Genomic DNA, 24,362 nt, shown 5'->3' on the forward strand with positions numbered 1-24,362 from the left:
GGGACTTTGGATCCCTTGGATTATGGACATTTCATGCTTATAGCTGTAAGGCACAAAAATGTCTATAACAGTTGCCCCCTAAAGTATGAGGCCATTTATCGGGTGAAATGCTTTATTAGGAGGATCCGAAGTTCTTTCAATGCCGAAAGGAGACCTGTAATAAGTACAATACAATACATTATTTTCATTCTTTTTTCATGATCTAGCTGAGGCGGGCATTCCCATGCTCAGCTTTATAAATTCATTTTCATACATAGTACAGACAATCGTCTGATGATAGACTGATGATTCTAATAGAGCCTACATCCTTTTGGTAGGATGATTATCTGTGCTGCAAAGCTGTACATTTCCATGTCTTTATTTTCCTGAATATATATCGCAGCCCAGATGGATGAAACTAGATCCGGGGTCTTCAATCTCGGCCGATCTTCACTCTAAGTACAAGTCGATCCATGTGAGAATTGTTTTGAAGTCGAACATGGAAAGACATTGCTTGATTACCAGTCAATGATGTAAACTGTTAACAAGCGCGAGAGGAATCACCGATAATGGTGATGACCCTCAAGGTATTGTAGTACAATTCACGTGGTGTGAATAGAGGACTTGGCATCGAACACCATGCAAAATCTTTCGGTCAAAGGTCATTGATGTATACCTGTCGCCGGAAGTGAGAAACTTGCCATTGAGGCATGCAAGCTTCAAAGTACTGAAGGGGGTGTTCCTAGATCAACTTCTTGGATAATGAGCTGATGTCGACAAGAAGCGATCCGTCAAAGGAGGGCCTTGATGAATCCCACATCAATGACACTGAACGGAGCTAATGATTTCGATGGAGGTGAAAATGATCTGATGATATATGATTCAGGGTGGCGGTCATGAAAGAGTATAATGTATGGTAGTGGATGGGACACAGGTGACTTCTCTGAACGACTTCTCTTGAACATATGGCGAAACTTATGCGATGGATTGGTAGCATTTACCCCAAATATGGATGGTATGGCGAGACCATGGTGATGTGACCGGTGAATGAAACAACCCAACCCGATTGTGGTATGGAGGAGAAGTGTCATGTTCAAGAGCGACTTGCTACCATCAAATTTTCTTTGAGTTTCTCCCAATTTTTCCCCAGTCATTGCTGACCAGTACCTCTTTATTTTTGTCAAGCTTGAGTTGGATAACATATGCTTGTTCTATAACTTGCCCTTCGAGTGAGCCCATCGCTATGTTTTAACGAGCCTAGCGATAGTGAAACTCGTTCTCGTCTAAAGACAAGTTTGTCGCTATTTAATGCATTTAACGAGTCTAGCGACAAAGACAACTCGGTCCTTTTCCTTTTTAGAGAGTCTGAAAAGGTACGTAAAGTTAACTCCAAAAGTCGTTTTTCGTCATCTAATCCCTTAGGTCCGAAAAACAATACAGAAGGGATGACTTTTCGATATCTTTAACGAGCCGAACAAAACAAGCACTCGATCTTTTTGTGCAATAATCCCTCAGGTCCAAAAAGATTAAAATCTAGAGGAGGGATAGCGCTTCCGGTCACTTTAACGAGCTGGAAGGCCAAAACTCGGCAATCTTTTCATATTTTACGAGTCAGATGAAAAGAGCTTAAAGAAGACTCGTCTTTTGAGGAACGAGTGATAAGATGGGTAGCAGCTGATTCCAGGGAAGGATTGGAATTTCCAAATCACGGCAGTGTCACATGGATGGCTAATGAAATCACTCTTCGCAGCTGTTCCTCAAAATGGGTAAACAATCATATGGAGGTGAATGATCGACCAATGGAAAAGTGGAGGTGATGGGCAAACACGACCAAGGCTTCAATGGCTGATAATGCTACATTCACGGTGGTTATTTACCAGAATAGTTCATTTTTTAACGAGCTTAAATGCGGGTGGAAACATTTGCTCGATCTTATGTTTATTTTTTAACGAGCATGAACTATGTGCTAAAACTGCTCGGATCTTGCGTTTATTTTTTAACGAGCATGAACTGTGTGCTAAAACTGCTCGGTTAATCTAGTCATATGATAAGAATGTCTTATTAAGATTCCATTTTTATGGAGCTTGCACCTTATAAATCTTTGCTCCGGATCCTTTCTTTATGCAAGCTCGGAAACGACTAATCCTACGAGTTTAGAGGGTTAGACCTACGGGTTTAAAGGGAGGACCTAAAAATTTAAAAAATAAATAGTCGCCCCTTGCTTGCACTCCAAAAGGTTTGCATGCCCCCAGGTATAAAATATGATTTCAAGGTTACCCCTCAATTTGCAGGAAAAACATTTGTTTAACCGGGAGAGGCCTACCTCTTTCAGGTTACCGAAGATTGTCTCGTTTGCGCAGCAAACAAACATTTCTTCGGCGATGTCTACCGAGATAGACAAAGGTGAGTGACAACGAGTGCCAAACACATAACTTTGACAAGAGAATCTTATTCTAGAATAACCCCTCTTCCAAGACGGACGGGGTACAAACTAGTCATATTCTCCCGCGGAAACCTACCCTATACCCAAAGTTTTCCTGCCGAAGCAGACCAGGACGCATGCCCCCTGGGTTCCAGTCATATCCTTCCGGATTACTCGCGCTCATCGGGAGGACGGACCGTGGGTTGAGACATTTCTTGAGTGGAGGGACAATTTAGGGATGGTATATGACTATTTGCGATGCGTGATCCGAGAAATGAAAGTTGGTCCACGAGCTTGACCATTCTTCCTTCATGCGGAAAACACATTACTCTAAAGAGTGAGGAGATGATGGCTTCCATGCAATAAATATAGTCTCGTCCAAGGAGTAGGTTATAATCCAAGGGTCCTTGAACGACCATCATGTTCATTTGAACGGTCTTCCTTTTCAATGTTATGGGCACATTAGGAAGAATCCCTAAAGGCCGACTGGTTCCTTTATCAAAGCCTGTCAGATTTCTCATCTTAGGCAAAAGCGATGGCGAACCAAGCGCTTTCCAAGCAGTAGAGGAAAGGATACTCACAGAAGCCCCCTCATCAATGATGGTACCAGCCATGACCATTCTATATATTTGAACGATAATTCTGAATGGTATGCTTGCTGGTAAGCGGGGTCTGCCTAGTTGATTCCAGTCGAAGGATACAACTAGGTTGCTTGGAGGTGGGACCGAGTATACGGCCGGGTATGACTCTGAAGAAGTTCCTTCCTACGATAAAGGAATGGGAAAACTGCCCCCTTGTTCGTCGGAGTCTGTGTTGATGAAGATAATTTGGACGATGTCGTCTTTATTCTCTTCTGGGATGGTATCATTCGAAGATAGAACCTCTGAAGGCAAGACCGGGTCAGCTGCCGCCTCGACCTTTTGACTTTCGTCAGGTATGGATTCAGATGGTTTATCCTCAATGATAGGTGCTTCGGCTAACCACCTGAGCGGGCCAGCCGGGTTTTCAACTGGTGAAGGACTTGGCAGGAGTTTTTGATATCCAGGAGGAATTCGCGCTGGTAAAATAGGGTGATCTTCCAAAACTCTTTTAGCCTCGTCTAAGAAGGGACAACGGTGGATGGCATGGTCACCTTCACACAGTTTGCAGGGAGATCCAGCTTTCCCTCTCTGTCCTGTGGCTTCACTTTCACTAGTTGATGGTGTGCTATCAACATGGCTATCAGAGGTTGACGCCACCGAATTGTGCAAGCGGGGAGACCAGTCCCTTAGTATCCGAGGGATGCAAGGACAATCTCTGTGAAAGTGGTCTCCCTTGCATATGACACATGGCTATTTAGGCCTGGTCAGTGCAGTGTGTGGATTTTCGTTAGACGCCATTCGTTTTCCCCCAGTCGCCTTTGGCTCCTTCTTCTTCTTCTTCTCCTTAGGAGCTTGGCTTTTGGCTTTGCCAGCTCCGTTAAGCGAAGAGGAAGGAGGAGAGGAAGAATTAGAGGAAGTGGAAGGTTGGTGGGCAGCCCTGGACTGGTCTAACTGTTGATTCGATTGTTCAGGAGTAGTGGTGTTTTGAACAACATTGGTTGAGAAGAGCCAGACAGGCAAGCCGATTGTCAGTCCTGGAAGCGACAATGTGGCCATATGGGGCGCTCCAACATCTCCCGAAGAGGAGAAGGGACTAGGATTTCCACCAAGGGGAATTCCTTGGTTGGAGGGCTCCATTTTCTCAACTGAAAGATCAACGCGGGAATAAGGGTGATTTATTATTCCGTTTAAAATAAATTTTAACGATGCTTTAGACACGACTTGTTTTTTTCAATTTTAAAGAGTCGAGAAAAAACAAAAGATGACTCTAGTCTCCTTCGATGTTTTAACGAGCCCGAAGTGACAAATGCTCGGATGGACTTTTTCCGTTATAGAGTCTGAAAAAGGCCAAAAGGAACTGCTCTGGAGATCTAGGTAGAGGGTGTGCCAAACCAATCACAAAACTGCAGAATACGTTTTACGGTACGGCAGTCAATCTTCCCGAATGCTGTGTTCGGTGCATTGCGATTAGTAGGGCGGTCGACACGGCTTCATAAGGATAAAGGTTTTAAGCCTATAGGGGTCTCCCAATATATACGCGACGGTACGTGGGAGCACAATCCGTACTGGCACTTTTGGTCCCTCAGGAGGAATCACCCAACCATCAGCGAGGCCAACAGATACCAGGTTTTACGACGCCGGAACACGTCTCTAGCCTAGACCTCTATGTTGTGCGTTATGTTACAAAGCGTTATTAAGTTCATTCAGTTTATTTTATGTTGATCTTTCTTAGAAGTTTTCCTTTTGAGGTTCACCACGTGATGTAGATACAATTCCTAAATGCAATCTAAAAGATGATAAGCAAATCTTTATCTCTTTTTCAACAATGAAAATCCTAGCTACAAAGGGAAAAGAAAGACACCATCTTTTCTCAAAGAGCAATCAGCACACTCTAAATGCACTTTTCCTAAATCAAGCATGCAAACTATCAATATGCAAATGCACAATGCAAGTGTTTGTTTTTCGCTTTCTTAATATTGATGCCTAAAAAGAAAGTTTTTGCACAACTTTGAATTTGCTTTTAAATGACTAATACAAACAAGTTCACTTTTTCGAAATCAAAAAGGGTAGAAGAGATTACAACACTTAACGATTTTCGAAATGGACACTTGTTTCGACACTTAAAAGAGACAAACTCAAACCAAAAGCGAAAGTGAACGTATAATCAACTGTAAACAGCCAATGAACTCTCTCCTAAGATCACAATCAACAGATCTGAATCAAGGGCTACAGGATGACTATTTCACTCTTGCAGTGGAAAACTGTAAATGACGCCACAAACACATAAAAACACTCACAGTATTTTTGTACAAAAGGAGGCGGAATTAAGGCAGAGAAAAGGGGTTATCAGACAGGTACCTATGCTGGTTACAGGCTGTAGAAATCAGAGATCAAAACAAGGCAAAACAGAGCAGAGAACCCCAGCTGCACAAGGCATAAGCTGATCAGCGCACCTGTATAACAGAGAAACTGAATTACAACGCAGGTAGCCCTCTCGGGAACTGCGTTGAAATGCAGAGTCTCTTCACAGAGCCTGCACTGGAGCAGAAACGAGAGTTCTCCTCTGGGTTCTGGGTCACAGTTTGCTGATTAATCTATAGTTTCAGGCCAAATAAAAGCAACAAGCAAGGTACAATCAAAGGGATGATTTGAAGGAGGGCTAAGATCTATCACAAAGGATCATCAAATCATTTGTGAGTCCATTGTTCAGATCATAGAAAAATCCAGTGATTGGATCAAAGCAGCAGTTGTCTACTTTGCATCTGAGAATAGCAGATGCAGTTCGATTGCTGCTCTTGAGTCTATGAAACAAACAATGATAGAGACACAAATAAAATAACTAAGCAGATTTCCCCAGCGGAGTCGCTAATTTGTTGTGGGGAAAAATGCCTATGCAGGACGATCCTATCCACCTAAGGTGTGACAGTGCCTTAGCAACAAACAGAAGCAGCTATTCTAGTATTCTTCCTTTATGAATTAAGAATGAAGAGAGATAGATGGACTAACCGGTGTCTTCCGTTTGTTCCTCGATCTGATTTCTCTTCTCTTTGAGAGCTCCCAGCTACTTTCCTTCTCGCTCGCCCAGCTTCACCAAGTTCCTGAAAGATCAAACAAGGGGAAAACTACACAAAGACATAGATTCACATTCATAACTAATTCAGGATTAGAAATAAACTAAACATACTAATGCAATCATACATCAAAGACACATCAGCATGTAGGAGAAACTCAAATAGCTTTATTGATGAAATAACAAGGTTCAGGAGGAGATACAACCAAGAGAGTTGCAATCCAGCATCTACCTCCCGGCAAATGAAGTTCCTATGTTCACCTTCCTTCAAAGCATTAAGCACCCAATGATCTCAATCTCAAACCAACAGCAATTCTTTGCAATAACAAAATTCCAGCCTCTAGATCCCATGGAGAAGAGATCCATATATAGATGTTTGGAGAGAGGATGAGTCAGCTTGTGATCTGACTAGTGTCCTCTCTCTCTGTCAGTTCTTGTTTCCACTTGGAGACTAAGAGCCTCTTACTCATCACTTAGTCGAACTCATCAGGGCAAGTGTCATGGAGGAAGATTCTGGAAGCTTCCACAGTCTTTACACCTCGCACAAGAGACCCTGCCATTTGTCATTTCCCGCTCAACGCACCCTGGTAGTGCATTTGGGTGCGTTGCAACGCACCTAGCTAGTGTACTGGGGTGCTTTGCAACGTAGGTGGCCAGTGGAGCCACTGAAATGATCCTTGATTTGACTGTTTTTTAGCAGTTTCTGGTGGAGAACTTTTGTGAATTGCTGTGGTTTGCTGGCCTTGTTCCTCTAGGGGTAGAAACAACATGTTTAGGGACTTTGGATCCCTTGGATTATGGACATTTCATGCTTATAGCTGTAAGGCACAAAAATGTCTATAACAATAATCTCCATTGAATATGTGTTAAATTATTCAAAATTTCTACATGGTATCGGAGCTGCTTGATTTGTAGAAGATATTTTTACAGGATATCAAGCGAGGATTGATCATCAGATCTACTATTCAGGAAGTGTTTACATTCTATTTCTTCAGGCAGAGTCTGTAATCGGGCCAGGTAGCCTCTGGATTCATTCTTCCTTTTGGAAGGTGAGATATCCGGTGAATGCCCATACAGTCAATCTCTGTACGAGAAATATTGTGTTCTCACGAATTCTAGATCGGAGGCAGTTGAGTTGGTTGCTGGTGGAAAATCGAATTTGCAGCAGTGTTGTTGAAATGTCTTTCAACAGATTGCAAATGTTATTCCAAAGCAAGAGCGACCTGGCGCTCAAGGATAAACTCAGAAACAATAAAGGTGAGAATGGATCTTCATCAAAGGTATCTGATGAAGAGAATTATGCTTTGGCTGCCAAAACAAAGAAGGGGAAGAACAAGAAAGCTTCTCATTCCGGTGCAAAAGGCAATAAGCAGGATATGTCCAAAGTGAAGTGTTTTCACTGTCACCAGCACGGACACTATGCCACTAATTGTCCGCAGAAGAAGAAGAACAAGCAGGTTGCTGGATCTTCAGCAGGAGAGGCTCTAGCCTCACAGTTTAAGCTTGATTTTTCATTGATCGCATGCTTGGTTTCAAGTGTGATGGGATCATTGTGGTTCTTGGACAGTGGTGCGTCTTTTCACATGACGGGAGATAGAGATTTTTTCTCTGATCTGGAGGACAAAGATCTTGGAGTGCACATCGAGATGGGTGATGATGGTAGATACAGTGCGACCGGTATCGGTACCATTTCCTTTGAGAGGGAGTTTGGTAAACCCTTTGTATTGAAGGAAGCCATGCATGTTCCAGGATTGAAGAAGAATCTCATCTCAGTGGCGATGTTAGAAGACAAGGGGTATGATGTTGTTTTCAGCGAGGGAAAGGCCTTCCTGCGCAGCAAGACAACTGGTGAGACCCGGAAGATAGGGGTTCGAGTGAGGAACCTTTATCAGTTGCATGTAGATGGATGCGCAGCAATGGCAGGCAAGGCAGAAGGATTGGTGAGCCGGGATGATGGCGAGTTGTGGCACAGGAGATTGGGTCACCTTCACCATGGAGCCTTGAAGATACTGCAGCAGATCACTACAGGGCTTCCTAAAGGCACACTTGCGCAGTCAGATCAGTGCAAGGGGTGTACTTTGGGGAAGTTTGTGAAAGCCACCTTTCACGAGAAGGATAGTCGAGCCACGAAGATCCTTGAGAGAATTCACACAGACGTGTGTGGACCTTTCTCAGTTGCTTCGACAACAAAACACAGGTATTATGTGATTTTTGTTGATGATTTCTCTCGTAAGTGCTGGATCTTCTTCATGCAGAAGAAGAGCGAGACATATTCAAAGTTCTGTGAATTCAAAGCACTGGTCGAGAAGGAGTCGGGGAAGAAGGTGAAGGCTCTTAGGAGCGATAATGGTGGTGAATACATCTCGGACGAGTTCAAGGATTTCTGCAAGACAGAAGGGATTCGCAGAGAGCTCATAGCTCCCCATAACCCACAGCAGAACGGGATAGCTGAGCGGAAGAACAGAACGATTGTGGGTGCTGCACGGGCAATGTTGCATGATCAGGGCCTACCCCTTCACCTGTGGGCAGAAGCATGCAATACAGCAGTTTATGTGCAGAACCGTTGTCCTCATAGGATACTTGGCATGAGTACACCTGAGGAGACTTATTCTGGTAAGAAGCCTGATCTTTCTCATTTGAGGATTTTTGGTGCTAACGTTTACATGCATGTGACGAAGGATGCCAGGAAGAAGTTGGAGCCGGCCGCAGAGGTTGGGATATTTGTGGGGTACACTGATACACCCCACAACTATCGTGTGTATTTGTCAGACAGTGGTAAAACTGTTGTGCGACGGGATATAAAATTTCAGGAGGAGAAAGCCATGAAGTGTTTGCTTGAGAGGGAGCTACACTTGCATGCAGATGAGGAGCTATTAGTTCCTAAGGATGAGCTTCAGGACGTGGATCAGCCACAGGATGAGGTTCATGGAGTGGAAGATACCACTCATGCAGCGCCAACCATCAGAGGGCGAAAGCACTTGACCGAAGCTGAGCGACTGGCTCAATATGCAGAGAAAGTTGTAGGACCACCTACAGCCCAACACAGGCAGAGACAGTCACCTGATCGGTACACTGGATACATGGCTCTTATGAGCAAGTGTGTTGTGACTGAGCCATCCTCTTTCGAGGAAGCTGTGGAGGATCCCGCATGGGTAGACGCCATGGTGGAAGAGTATGATTCTATTGTCAGAAACAGTGCATGGGAGATTGTTCCTAGACTGGAAGGGAAATCAGTGCTGGGTTCGAGATGGATCTACAAAGTTAAGCAGGCAGCTAACAGGAGTGTGGAGAAGTACAAGGCAAGATTTGTTGCCCGAGGCTTTTCACAGATTGAGGGGATCGATTATGAGGAGACCTTTGCACCTGTCGCAAGTTATTCTTCCATACGGACGATTCTTGCTCTCTCAGCGCAGATGGGATGGCACATTCATTAGATGGATGTGAAGACTGCGTTCCTCAACGGAGTCATTGAGGAGGAGGTGTACATTGAGCAACCCGAAGGCTTTGAAGTCTTCAGCAGCGAGTCACATGTGTGCAGGCTCAAGAGAGCGCTGTATGGGTTGAAGCAAGCACCATGTGCTTGGTACACACGAATAGACAGCTATTTCACAGGACTTGGATTCTCCAAGAGCGAGGCGGATCCGAACCTATACCAGATTGTGGTGGAGGGTAAGTTGCTTATCATTGTACTGTATGTTGATGATTTGATTCTAATGGGTGATGAGTTGTTGATACTGTCATGCAAGAAGGATCTTGCTACAGAGTTTGAGATGAAGGACTTGGGCCTCCTTCACTATTTCCCAGGATTGGAAATATGGCAGCGCAGTGGTGGACTGTTTGTTTCTCAGGGCAAGTATGCTCGAGAGATACTGGAGAAGTTCAACATGCATGGCTGCAAGCCTGTTGATACTCCTCTTCCTGGAGGTTGGAGGAAGGAGGATGCCACTGTTTATCGACAGTTGGTGTGGTCGCTGATGTATTTGGTCAATACACGACCTGATATATGCTATGCAGTTAACCAACTTTCACAAGCTATGGTTAAGCCTACCAAGCTCTTCTGGAAGGCGGGAAAGCATGTATTGCGCTACTTGAGAGGCACATTGGGATATGGTTTGTGGTACAGTCAGGAGGATGAGGTGAAGCTATGTGGCTTCATGGATGCAGATTGGGCAGGGAGCCCAACGGACAGAAAGAGCACATCAGGAGGGGTCTTCAGTATTGGATCGACAATAGTTTCTTGGTACAGCAGGAAGCAGAGATCTATGTGGATGAAGATGATCCTGGTCGGGTTGTTATGGTCCAAGCACATCAGGTACCATCATATCAGAGATTGTGTGCAGTGGAGGATCATGTTACTTCCGTACATTCCAACGGAGGATCAGGATGCTGATATTCTGACGAAGGCTCTCACCAGGAGCAAATTCGAGTACCACCGAGGTAGGATAAGGGTTGCTGATAATCCATATCTTGTTGAGAGGGAGTGTTGAGAATGCAACAAGATGATGGAGCTTAGTGAAAAGAGTCACCTTCACTAAGTGGGCCTGCAGGCTATTTTTGGCGCAAGTATATTTTTAGACATATGGATCATGTCTATGGATTGCAGGTTGTTGTTTATGGATGATTGGTCAAGTTGGGAAAAATAGATGGACTTCTATTTTTGATCAAAGCGTGAGTGATCACAATGTGAGTGATCAAAGTCTATTTTTAGACTGGCTGTCAAAAATAGAAAAGTCAAATATTATTATCTCATAATAATATTTGGACTATAAACTTGATCTTATTCTCTTGGAGCACTTCAGTTTGAGCTACAGAGGTGGCACATGCAGCTGTCAAAAGGAAATAAGCTTTTCTTGTGAGTCAGTTGAGTTGTTGCATGCATGACTTCAGTTAGAACTCAATCAGTTGAGTTTGGTGGAGTTGAATGTGGAGTTGATGGAGTTGTGTTCAGTTTAGCTTTGTTAAACTGGTTGTATTTAGTCTAACTGGCAAATAGACTAGAGATGAGTTGGGTGAATTAGTTATTAATTAATTCACAAGTTATTAACTCATAATACAACTAATGAATACATCAGTTAACTCAGTTGCATGTCAGTGCATGTTCAGTTCAACAGGGACAGGTGGTAGAGAATCAGATTGCTATCAGTTGTGACTATAGTTGTGCACCAGATCTTGCACAATCAAGGGATTGAGTATGCCAATGAGTTTGCTCACGTATTTTCCCACATTATAGCTTGTGCTCACGTCCAACAAAGTGTGAGTGACTATTTGCAGGTGAAAAACGAGTTTGGTGAGCCATTCTCATCAGTTCTTGAGCAGGTATTGAGCAGTGGAGGCAGACAAGCAGTGGAAGAGATTTGGAGATCATATCTGAGCTGTATTGTGTGTAGCAGAGGTGGAGATACTTGTGAGAAGTATTATGTTGTGTAATGTTACATGACTCAATCATTAATATACAGATAGTTGGGGTTTTTAGCGAGATGCTTTCCCCGGGATACATACTGTGTTAATGTGTGAATGCTCTTGATGTTTTATTGTTATTGATGCTGCTATATTGATGATCAACGTAGAGGAGCTTATGTATTGTGTATGTTTTCCGCAATAGTACATGATCAGGATAATCTCCATTGAATATGTGTTAAATTATTCAAAAATTCTACAAGAAGAAATTCCAACAGGGAGATTGGGAACTGCTCTATGATTCAAGGTATAAAGACTTCAAAGGCAAGCTAAGGACAAGATGGCTGGGGCCCTACACTGTGGAAAAATGAAATGATAATGGTTCAGTTCTAATCAGAACCATTGATAAGGAAGCCATCTCCATGCTTGTCAATGGACATAGGTTGAAAATTTACAAGAAGCCCCTCTCCAATCAAGAGTTCATTGAATATTTGAATAAGACAATGATGGTAGTGGAGCATGTCTTACCCTCCACTCCACCCACTCACTGAAGGAAAAGAAAAATAAGGACTCAAGTGAAAACCTCCATGAGGCACTTGGGTCCCATCATTGGGTTGAAAACCTCTTCTGAGGTAGCCCAGTGATGCCAAAATAAAAAAAGAGAAAAGAAAAAGAGAATAAGATCCCTGGGTGAAAACCTCCCTTGGAGGCACCCAAGGCAAGCAATTAGGGTGAAAACCTCTTGGAGGAGGACCACAGGGAGCAAGAGAAGATGCCACAAAGCCCTGACACTCACACCAACACCTATTTCATCTCCTCCACACTCTTCTCCCTCATTTCCTACCTTTCTTCCACCCCACTACGCTCTTTTTTTTGGAAACTATGTGTTCTATAGGAGGCTCCTGTAGGAATTACAAAGAGCCAAAAATGGTTCCAAAAAGTAGTTTGAGGGGTAGGGAAGCTTTAGAGAGGACATGTAAACCCTCCTATAGCTATCAAATCTCCTTTCCATCCATTCCACACCTGCATCACATCATCATCATCATCATTTTTTCCCATTCCTGTCACAAAAAAACACAGAAAACTAGTTTTTAGTAAAAAGAAAAAAAAAACAAAAATAGGAGAGGAAGCATCACCTCAAATCTCACTTGTAGCTTACCTAGTATCTCTCCATCTCCATCTGCATCTCTGGCATCATCCTCACAGCTCCCAACATAGAAATGAGCTGAAATTTCAAAAGGAGAAGCAGTTACAGGACCTCCTGTAGGAATTCCTATATCAGCTAATCCCATTTAAATCAAGCTACAACAATAAAAGAAGTGCACCCATGAGGATTGAAGGAGACATCTGAATCTTAGATCTATCTAGAGGATACTTGCATAAAAAAAATAGCCACACATCAGAAAGCAGAGAGCATGCAGCAAGGGGAACACAGACATGCAATAATATAAGGAACCAAAATACCTCACAGCACATACATTCAACTCACAGGTAAGTGACTAACCCATTCCTCTGTTTGCATTTGTGTAATTGAAAGTTATGCATGTGAAAATGAGATGGTTGAGGTTGAATGAGGAAAAGGTGGCTAGTTAACTTGGCCACCTTCATCTAGTTGACTACACACATCCAAAGATGTCACCCACGCGTGCACATAGTCAACTTAGAGAAAGATACCAAGGATAGGTAGTGGAGGGTATGTAAAATCCAATGCAATAATGAGAGGTTATTGAGGGAAGGAACCATGATGAAAAGGCAGGTGGGGACCAATGGTCCAAATATGGCCAACGTACATTTTTTCCAGCTCACCCCCATCACCGGAAATATCTAAAAGAATTAATAAGTACTCCCCCTCAAGCACTCTCACCACCTTTTCCCTCATTCTCTCCTCGTAAACTTAGTTGCAACAAAAGCCTTGTCACCCCACAGCCTCGAAACCATCGTTTTCCATTGATCTCACCCATCCTCCTGCTCTCGGTGTTGTCTATAGGAGCACTTACAGGTTCTACAGGAGCACCTACAGGCAGTTCTATAGGAAGGGCAGTGAGCTACTTTTAAGAAGAAAACACGAGTTTCTTGCTCGATTTCTGGCTTGAGGAGGTAGGTTCCATGCATACGCACCTATATTATAAGCATATGCAAGAAATGATATCATTTTAAGGAGGAATTGAGTCCATAGAAGAAGAGGAAATACATAAAAAAAAAATCTGCTTGTTTAAAAAAAAAAAAACATAGTTTTCCTCTGTTTTCCTATTTCTTCAAAATTATTATCTCTATCTCTACATTTGGTGTTCAAAAGGGGTATAAGCACAATGATAGGAGGATTAATGAGGAAGGAGCCCACTAATTCCACCAGGCTCCATGAACATCCCCAAGTAGTGGCCATATTCACAAGGGCAAATTGGATGATATTTTTTGAGAAATTCCATGGATATAACCCCTAAATTTATCAGTAGGGTTACTAACCTTCCTCTTGGATTAACTTGGAGCAAAGATGAAAAACCAATTGAACAGGCTGCCAAGAAAAACTTCTTCCAAAACAATGAACATCCTGTAGAAGATAAAAAATGGCATTAGAAGGACAAGCATACCCTACCCTTGGGATGAGGTTAGTTATCAAATCATCAAATATATTTCATGTGACGATAGGTATAGCATAGTCTATGGCTACCATTTTAGAATCCTTCATGAGCTGAGATATGGCATGGACACTCCAACACCCCAGAAACTCAGAATCCCCTATTTCCTCCTGCAGTCCCTCATAGACTCCAGCATTAAGTTTAAGGCAGGTAGTCCAGATCAGCTGGCTCACCATGGGTTAATCAAAATTTTAGTGGAAGAAGCCCTCCATATATTCACACTCCCTATAGCATGGGAAGTCTTCAGGAACATGTCAGCAGAAGATGACATAAAGGCCCTCACCTATGATATCAGTCCTTCTGATAGTGAGGAAGTAGAACAGAAAGGGGGAGAAGGGGAAGCAACTGATGACTCAGTAGGACAAAAAAAGGAGGAGGAAGAAACTAGTATAGAAGAGGAGAAGGGGGAAGAAACAGAACAGGAATAAATAGTGAAAACAGGGATAGACAAAGAGGCAGAAGGAGGAGGAAAAGAGGCAACAAAGGCAAAACAAAGAGAAGGGTCCCATGAGACCCTGGAAAGGGAGGCAACAGCTACCCTCACTACCCTGAGCACACCAATTAAACCAAAAGAAAAGAGAAAAAGGCAGGCCCCCATGTATTTCAAGGCTAGGAAAAGCACAAGGATAAAAACAGGAAAACCCCAGCCATCTTCAACAGTGCCCATTACAATTGAAGATTCACCCACTATCAAAGGGGAAGAATCTCCCTCTAGAACCCCTATCACATATGAAAGAGTGTTGTGGGGAAAAATGCCTATGCAGGAAGATCCTATCCACCTAAGGTGTGACAGTGCCTTAGCAACAAACAGAAACAGCTATTCTAGTATTCTTTCCTTTATGAAATGAGAATAGAGAGAGATGGATGGACTAACCGGTGTCTTCCGTTTGTCCCTCGATCCAGATCCTCTCCTATTTGAGAGCTCCCAGCTACTTGCCTTCTTGCTCGCCCAGCTTCAACAGGTTCCTGCAAGATCACAAGAGGGAAACACTACAAAGACATAGATTCATATTCATAACTAGTTCAGGATTAGAAGTAAACTAAATACAATAATGCAATCATACATCAAGAACACATCAGCATATAGGAGAAACCAAGATAGCTTTATTGATGAATAACAAGGTCCAGGAGGAGATACAACCAAGAGAGTTCCAATCCAGCATCTCACTCCCAGCAAATGAAATTCCTATCTTCACCTTCCCTCAAAGCATTAAGCACCCAATGATCTCAGTCTCAAACCAGCAGCAATTCTTTGCAATCACCAAATTCCAGCCTCTAGATCTCATGGAGAAGAGATCTATATATAGATGTTTAGAGTGAAGATGAGTCAGCTTGTGATCTGACTAGTTTCCTCTTTCTCTGTCAGTTCTTACTGCCACTTGGAGGCTAAGAGCCTCTTACTCATCACTTAGTCGAACTCATCAAGGCAAGTTTCATGGAGGAAGATTCTCGAAGCTTCCACAGTCTTGACACCTCTCACAAGATACCCTGACATTTGTCATTTCCCGCTCAGTGCACCCTGGTAGTGCTTCTACCTGCGTTGCAATGCAAGTAGTCAGTGTAGCCTCTGTATTTCAGCGCAGGCAGCTAGTAGAGCTTCTGAATTGATCCTGAATTGACTTGTTTTTGAGCAGTTTCTGGTGGAGAACTTCTGTGAATTGCTGTGGTTTGCTGGCCTTGTTCCTCTAGGGGTAGGAACAACATGTTTAGGGACTTTGGATCCCTTTGATTATGGACATTTCATGCTTATATCTGTAAGGCACAAAAATGTCTATAACAGTTGCCCCCTAAAGTATGATGTCGTTTATCGGGTGAAATGCTTTACTAGGAGGATCTGAAGTTCTTTCAATGCTGGGAGGAGACCTGTAATACAATACAATACAATACATTATTTTCATACTTTTTCATGATCTAGCTGAGGCGGGCATTCCCATGCTCAGCTTTATAAAGTCATTTTCATGTACATATAATAGACAATCGTCTGATGATAGACTGATGATTCTGATAGAGCCATCATCCTTTTGGTAGGATGATTATCTGTGCTGCAAAGCTGTTCATTTCTGTCTTTATATCCTGAATATATATCGCATCCCGGATGGATGAAACTAGATCCGGGGTCTTCAATCTCGTCTGATCTTCACTCTAAGTACAAGTCGATCCATGTGAGAATTTCTCTGAAGTCGAACATGGAAAGACATCGCTTGATTACCAGTCAATGATGTAAACTGTTAACAAGCGCGAGAGGAATCACCGATAATGATGATGACCCTCAAGGTACTGCAGTACAATTCACGTGGTGTGAATAGAGGACTTGGCGTCGAACACCACGCAAAATATTTCGGTCAAAGGTCATTTATGTATACATGTCGCCGGAAGTGAGAAACTTGCCATTGAGGCATGCAAGCTTCAAAGTACTGAGGGGGTGTTCCTAGATCAACTTCTTGGATAATGAGCTGGTGTCAACAAGAAGTGATCCATCAAAGGAGGGCCTTAATGAATCCCACATCAATGACACGGAACGGAGCTAATGATTTTGATGGAGGTGAAAACGATCTGATGACATATGATTCAGGGTGGCGGTCATGAAAGAGTATAATGTATGGTAGTGGATGGACACAGGTGACTTCTTTGAACGACTTCTCTTGAACATATGGCGACACTGATGCGATGGATCAGTAGCATTACCCCAAATATGGATGGTATGGGGAGACCATGGTGATGTGACCGGTGAATGAAACAACCCAACCCGATTGTGGTACGGAGGAAAAGTGTCATGTTCAAGAGCGACTTGCTACCATCAAAGTTTCTTGAGTTTGTCCCAATTTTTCCCAATTCATTGCTGACCAGTACCTCTTTATTTTTGTCAAGCTTGAGGAGGATAACATATGCTTGTTCTATAACCTGCCCTTCGTGCAAGCCCATCGCTATGTTTTAACGAGCCTAGCGATAGGGAAACTCGTTCTCGTCTAAAGAAAAGTTTGTCACTATTTGATGCATTTAACAAGTCTAGCGACAAAGACAACTCGGTCCTTTTAATTTTTAGAGAGTCTGAAAAGGTACATAAAGTTAACTCCAAAAGTCCTTTTTCGTCATCTAATCCCTTAAGTCCGAAAAAGTATAAAACAATACAGAAGGGATGAATTTTCGATCTTTTTAATGAGCCGAATAAAACAAGTGCTCGATCTTTTTGTGCAATAATCCCTCAGGTCCAAAAAGATTAAAATCTAGAGGAGGGATAGCTCTTCCGGTTGCTTTATCGAGCTGGAAGGCCAAAACTCGGCAATCTTTTCATATTTTACAAGTCAGATGAAAAGAGCTTAAAGAAGACTCGTCTTTTGAGGAACGAGTGATAAAAGGGGTAGCAGCTGATTCCAGGGAAGGATTGGAATTTCCAAATCACGGCAGTGTCACAAGGATGGCTAGTGAAATCACTCTTTCGCAGTTGTTCCTCAAAATGGGTAAACAATCATATGGAGGTGAATGATCGGCCAATGGAAAAGTGGAGGTGATGGGCAAACACGACCAAGGCTTTAATGGCTGATGTCGCTACATTCACGGTGGTTATTTACCGAAATAGTTCATTTTTTAACGAGCTTAAACGCGGGTGGAAACATTTGCTCGATCTTATGTTTATTTTTTAACGAGCATGAACTATGTGCTAAAACTACTCGGATCTTGCGTTTATTTTTTAACGAGCATGAACTGTGTGCTAAAACTGCTCGATTAATCCAGTCATATGATAAGAATGTCTCATTAAAGATGCTATTTTTTCTGGAGCTTAGATCTTACAAAGCTTTGCTCAAATCCTTTTGTTATGCAAGTTCGGAAACGACTAATCCTACGAGTTTAAAGGGTTAGACCTACAAGTTTAAAGGGAGGACCTAAAAATTTAAGAAATAAATAGCCGCCCTTGCTTGCACTCCAAAAGGTTTGCATGCCCCCAGGTATAAAACAGAGTTTCAAGGTTACCTCTACTTCACTTCCGCCAAAACAAATGTTTTACCGAGAGAGGCCTACCTCTTTCAGGCTATCCAAAGAAAGTTCTATTTGCACCCCAAACAAAACACTTCCTCGGCGATGTCTACCGAGATAAAAAAAGGTGAGCGACGCAATCACCGCCCTCTCACATAACTTTGACAAGAGAATCTTATTCTAGAATAACCCCTCTTCCTAGACGGACGGGGTACAGACTAGTCATATTCTCCCGCGGAAACCTGCCCTATACCCAAAGTTTTCCTGCCGAAGCAGACTAGGACGCATGCTCCCTGGGTTCCAGTCATATCCTCCCGGATTACTCGCGCTCATCAGGAGGACGGACTGTGGGTTGAGACATTTCTTGCGTGAATAGACCATTTAGGATGGTATATGACTATTTGCGATGCGTGATCTGGGGAATGAAAGTTTGTCCACGAGCTTGACCATTCTTCCTCCGTGTGGAAAACACATTACTCTAAAGAGTGATGAGACGATGGCTCCTATGCAATATATATAGTCTCGTCCAAGGAGTAGGTTATAATCCAAGAGTCCTTGAACGACCATCACGTTCATTTGAACGGTCTTCCCTTTCAATGTTATTGGCACATTGGGGAGGATCCCTAAAGGTCGACTGGTTCCTTTATCGAAGCCTGTCAGATTTCTCATTTCAGGCAAAAGCGTTGGCGAACCAAGCACTTTCCAAGCAATAGAGGAAAGGATACTCATAGATGCCCTGTCATCGATGATAGTGCCAACCATTACCATTCTGTATATTTGAACGATAATTCTGAATGGTATGCTTGCTGGCAACTGGGGTCTGCCTAGCTGGTTCTAGTCGAAGGACACAACTAGGTTGCTTGGTGGTGGGACCGAATATACGGCCGGGTATGGCTCTGACGAAGTTCCTTCCTGCGATAAAGGAATGGGCAAATTGCCCCCATGTTCGTCAGAGTCTGTGCTGACGAAGAGAATTCGGACGGTGTCGTCTTTATTCTCTTCTGTGATGATATCATTCGAAGATGGAACCTCTGAAGGAAAGACCGGGTCAACTGCCGCCTCGACCTTTTGACTTTCGTCAGGTATGGATTCAGACGGTTCATCCTCAATGATAGGTGCTTCGGCTGACCACCTGGGCGGGCCAACCGGATTCTCAACTGGTGAAGGACTTGGCAGGAGTTTTTGATATCCAGGAGGAAGTTGCGCTCGTAAAATCGGGCGATCTTCCAGAACTCTCTTAGCCTCGTCTAAGAAGGGACAACGGTGGATGGCATGGTCACCTTCACATAGTCTGCAGGGAAATCTAGCTTTCCCTCTCTGTCCTGTGGCTTCAATTTCACTAGTTGACGGTGAGCTATCAACATGGCTATCAGAGGTCGACGCCACCGAATTGTGCACGCAGGGAGACCAGTCCCTTAGTATCCGAGGGATGCAAGGACAATCTCTGTGAAAGTGGTCTCCCTTGCATATGACACATGGTGATTTAGGCCTGGTCAGTGCGGTGTGCGGATTTTCGTTAGATGTCATTTGCTTGCCCCCAGTCGCTTTTGGCTCCTTCTTCTTCTTCTCTTTCTTCTTCTTCTCCTTCTTCTCCTTAGGAGCTTGGCTTTTGGCTTTGCCGGCTCCATCATGGGAAGAGGAAGGAGGAGAGGAAGAGTTAGAGGAAGTGGAAGGCTGGTGGGCAGCTCTTGACTGGTCTAACTGCTGATTTGATTGTTCGGGGATGGTGGCATTTTGAACAACATTAGTTGAGAAGAGCCAGACAAGCAAGCCAATTGTCAGTCCTGGAAGCGACAATGTGGCCATATGGGGCGCTCCAACATCTCCCCAAGAGGAGAAGGGAATAGGATTTCCACCAAGGGGAATTCCTTGGTTGGAGGGCTCCATTTTCTCAACTGAAAGATCAACGCGGGATTAAGGGTGATTTATTATTCCGTTAAAATAAATTTTAATGACGCTTTAGACACAACTTGCTTTTTCAGTTTTAAAGAGTCAAGAAAAAGCAAAATATGACTCTAGTCGCCTTCGATGTTTTAACGAGCCCGAAGTGACAAATGCTCGGATGGACTTTTTCTGTTATAGAGTCTGAAAAAGGCCAAAAGGAACTGCTCTGGAGATCTTGGCAGAGGGTGTGTCAAACCAATCACAAAACTGCAGAATATGTTTTACGGTACGGCAGTCAATCTTCCCGAATGCTGTGTTCAGTGCATTGCGATCAGTAGGGCGGTCGACATGGCTTCCTAAGGATAAAAGTTTTAAGCCTATAGGGGTCTCCCAATATATACACGACGGTACGTGGGAGCACAATCCGTACTGGCACTTTTGGTCCCTCAGGAGGAATCACCCACCATCAGCGAGGCCAATAGATACCAGGTTTTACGACGCCGGAACACGTCTCTAGCCTAGACCTCTATGTTGTGCGTTATGTTACAAAGCGTTATTAAGTTCATTCAGTTTATTTTATGTTGATCTTTCTTAGAAGTTTTCCTTTTGAGGTTCACCACGTGATGTAGATACAACTTCCTAAATGCAATCTAAAAGATGATAAGCAGCTTTTATCTCTCTTTTAATCAATGAAAATCCTAGCTACAAAGGGAAAAGAAAGACACCATCTTTTCTCAGAGAGCAATCAGCACACTCTAAATGCACTTTTCATAAATCAAGCATGCAAACTATCAAGATGCAAATGCACAATGCAAGTGTTTGTTTTCTGCTTTCTTAATATTGATGCCTAAAAAGAAAGCTTTTTTCACAACTTCGAATTTGCTTTTAAATGACTAATATAAAAAAGTTTACTTTTTTGAAATCAGAAAGGGTAGAAGAGATTACAGCACTTTACAACTTTCGAAATGAACACTTGTTTCGACACTTAAAAGAGACAAACTCAAACCAAAAGCAAAAATGAATGTATAATCAATCTGTAAACAGCCAATGAACTCTCTCCTAAGATCACAATCAACAGATCTGAATCAAGGGCTACAGGTCGACTATTTCACTCTTGCAGAGGGAGACTGTAAATGACGCTACAAACACATAAAAACACTCACAATCTTTTGTACAAAAGGAGGCGGAATTTAAGCAGAGAAAAGGGGTTATTAGACAGGTACCTATGCTGGTTATAGGCTGCAAAAAACAGAGATCAAAATAAGGCAAAACAAAGCAGAGAACCCTAGCTACACAAGGCAAAACTGGATCAGCGCACCTGTATAGAAGGGAAACTGAATTTCAGCGCAGGTAGCCTTCACGGGAACTGCGTTGAAATGCAGAGTCTCTTCACAGAGCCTGCGCTGAAGAAACGAGAGTTGTTTCTCTGGGTTCTGGGTCACGGTTTGCTGATTAATCTACGGTTTCAGGCCAAATCAAAGCAACAAACAAGGTACAATCAAAGGGATGCTTTGAGGAAGCGCTAAGATCTATCACAAAGGATCATCAAATCATTTGTGAGTCCATCATTCAGATCATAGACAAATCCAGTGGTTGGATCAAAGCAGCAGCTGTCTACTTTGCATCTGAGAATAGTAGATGCAGTTCGATTGCTGCTCTTCAGTCTATGAAACAAACAATGATAGAAGCACAAATAAAATGACTAAACAGATCTCCCCAGCGGAGTCGCCAATTTGTTGTGGGGAAAAATGCCTATGCAGGACGATCCTATCCACCTAAGGTGTGACAGTGCCTTAGCAACAAACAGAAACAGCTATTCTAGTATTCTTTCCTTTATGAAATGAGAATAGAGAGAGATGGATGGACTAACCGGTGTCTTCCGTTTGTCCCTCGATCCAGATCCTCTCCTCTTTGAGAGCTCCCAGCTACTTGCCTTCTCGCTCACCCAGCTTCAACAGGTTCCTGCAAGATCACAAGAGGGAAACACTACAAAGACATAGATTCATATTCATAACTAGTTCAGGATTAGAAGTAAACTAAATACACTAATGCAATCATACATCAAGAACACATCAGCATATAGGAGAAACCAAGATAGCTTTATTGATGAATAACAAGGTTCAGGAGGAGATACAACCAAGAGAGTTCCAATCCAGCATCTCACTCCCAGCAAATGAAATTCCTATCTTCACCTTCCTTCAAAGCATTAAGCACCCAATGATCTCAGTCTCAAACCAACAACAATTCTTTGCAATAACCAAATTCCAGCCTCTAGATCTCATGGAGAAGAGATCTATATATAGATGTTTAGAGTGAAGATGAGTCAGCTTGTGATCTGACTAGTGTCCTCTTTCTCTGTTAGTTCTTACTTCCACTTGGAGGCTAAGAGCCTCTTACTCATCACTTAGTCGAACTCATCAAGGCAAGTGTCATGGAGGAAGATTCTGGAAGCTTCCACAGTCTTGACACCTCTCACAAGATACCCTGACATTTGTCATTTCCCGCTCAGCACACCCTGGTAGTGCTTCTACCTGCGTTGCAATGCAAGTAGTCAGTGTAGCCTCTGCATTTCACCGCAGGCAGCTAGTAGAGCTTCTGAATTGATCTTGAATTGACTTGTTTTTGAGCAGTTTCTGGTGGAGAACTTCTGTGAATTGTTGTGGTTTGTTGGCCTTGTTCCTCTAGGGGTAGGAACAACATGTTTAGGGACTTTGGATCCCTTGGATTATGGACATTTCATGCTTATAGCTGTAAGGCACAAAAATGTCTATAACAAAGAGGGACTCCTAGATCTTCCACCTAGAAGGAAAAAGTGTAACTATAGGACCCAAAAATAGTCCTATAGGAGGCACAGAAAGTTCTATAGGAGACACTGTCAAGGCTACAGGAGACCCAACAACTTGAGAAAACAATGGAAGAGTAGCCAAAGGGGAAGGAGGAAGCTACAGAGCCACAAGAACCTAATCCCCAACCCAGCCTTGCCTCCTATTACCATCTTCTTGAAGGAGGAAGGATAATTCCACAAACATTTGCAATTCCACTATTATTTGAACTAGAGAAGGAAAGAATAAGAACACATAGGTGGATGCAAATAGCCAAATCCAAGGGAGTTGAGGATGTTGTCCATATAGAGAACAAACTTAGAGAATTGGGCAAAGAGTTGAGTGCTGTTAGACATAGAGAAGCAATTGAAAGAGACCAACTTCAAACTGAAAATGAATTACTAAGGAGGTAGCTAAAGGAGAAAGAGACCTAGTTGGCATGCATGGATAGCTTATCCATGAAGGCACTGCAATGTAGAACACTAGCAAAATCCTATCGATTATACCTCAAGGACCAATGGCTACAATTTTAGATCAAGACATTGGCACAAAGAGGCATAATGCCTTTTCAAGATTACAGACAATTTATGGACCTGTGTGACCAAAGAACAATAGAAGATAAGGCAAAAATGGTAGAATTTTACCTGCATAATATGGCCCTCATAGACATGAATGTGCGGGACCCCAATGCTAGGCTAGGGGATCTACAAATAATGGGCATGGCTTCCTGGATGAACCATGAAGAGTTAAGGGTAACTAAAGTAAAAAGGCTGGTGATCAGAGAGAAGAATGAGTCACTAATGATCAGAGCTGAGCCATCAGATCCCATGGCTCTCATCAGCACACACCAGCTGCTTGCAAATAATCCTCAAATTGTCTCTAGATATATAAGTGATCAAGCACAAGCCATTTCACATTTTGAGGACATGGAAAGGTTACTTGGGGATGACTGTGTGCATGCATGTATGAGGAGATGGAACACCTTACCACACAGTCTAAAGATCAGGGAATAACATTCCCCAATGAGGATGAAGGAGGCACTAAGGAGAGTGCTAATGTACAAGCACTCAATGTAGAGGCTGCAGGTCAATTGGATTGGCCTCACACTGAGTCCACCACTGCTGCTAGGCATTCTAGAAGGAAGAATTGAATAAGAAGAGTAGAGGTAGTGGGAAGAGATTGACATAAAAGCAGGCTTCCATGACAAGGAAGAGGAAACAACATCATAAGCTTGGGATGCTAGAGAGGCCAACAAGGCCATCAAAGATGAGGAGATGGACTAAGTTGCTCAGAGGATGAGCAACACCTTCAGTATGGGGGTGATGGTAAGCCCCATAAATGGGTAATTATATGGGCTCATTTTTCCTCCTAACATAGTTAAATCAACTATTCTCTTAGCTTATTACATGTGTTTTGATTATATTTATGCTTATGGAGTGAGTTGAGTTAGATATGATGCCATGAGGTCTAATATGTGTTTAATGTAGATTTTTGTTGAATTTTGAAGACAAAGTCAAAGATTCAATGGACAATTGGCAGCAATAATTCAAAGTGGACAAAGGAGAGGATTTATAGGAGTGAATCCCCCTCATTTATTAC

This window comes from Pinus tabuliformis, chromosome 1_1, assembly GCF_031772625.1.
Source record: "Pinus tabuliformis cultivar Carrire ecotype Pingquan chromosome 1_1, CPIR1, whole genome shotgun sequence".
NCBI classification, from domain to species: Eukaryota; Viridiplantae; Streptophyta; class Pinopsida; order Pinales; family Pinaceae; genus Pinus; species Pinus tabuliformis.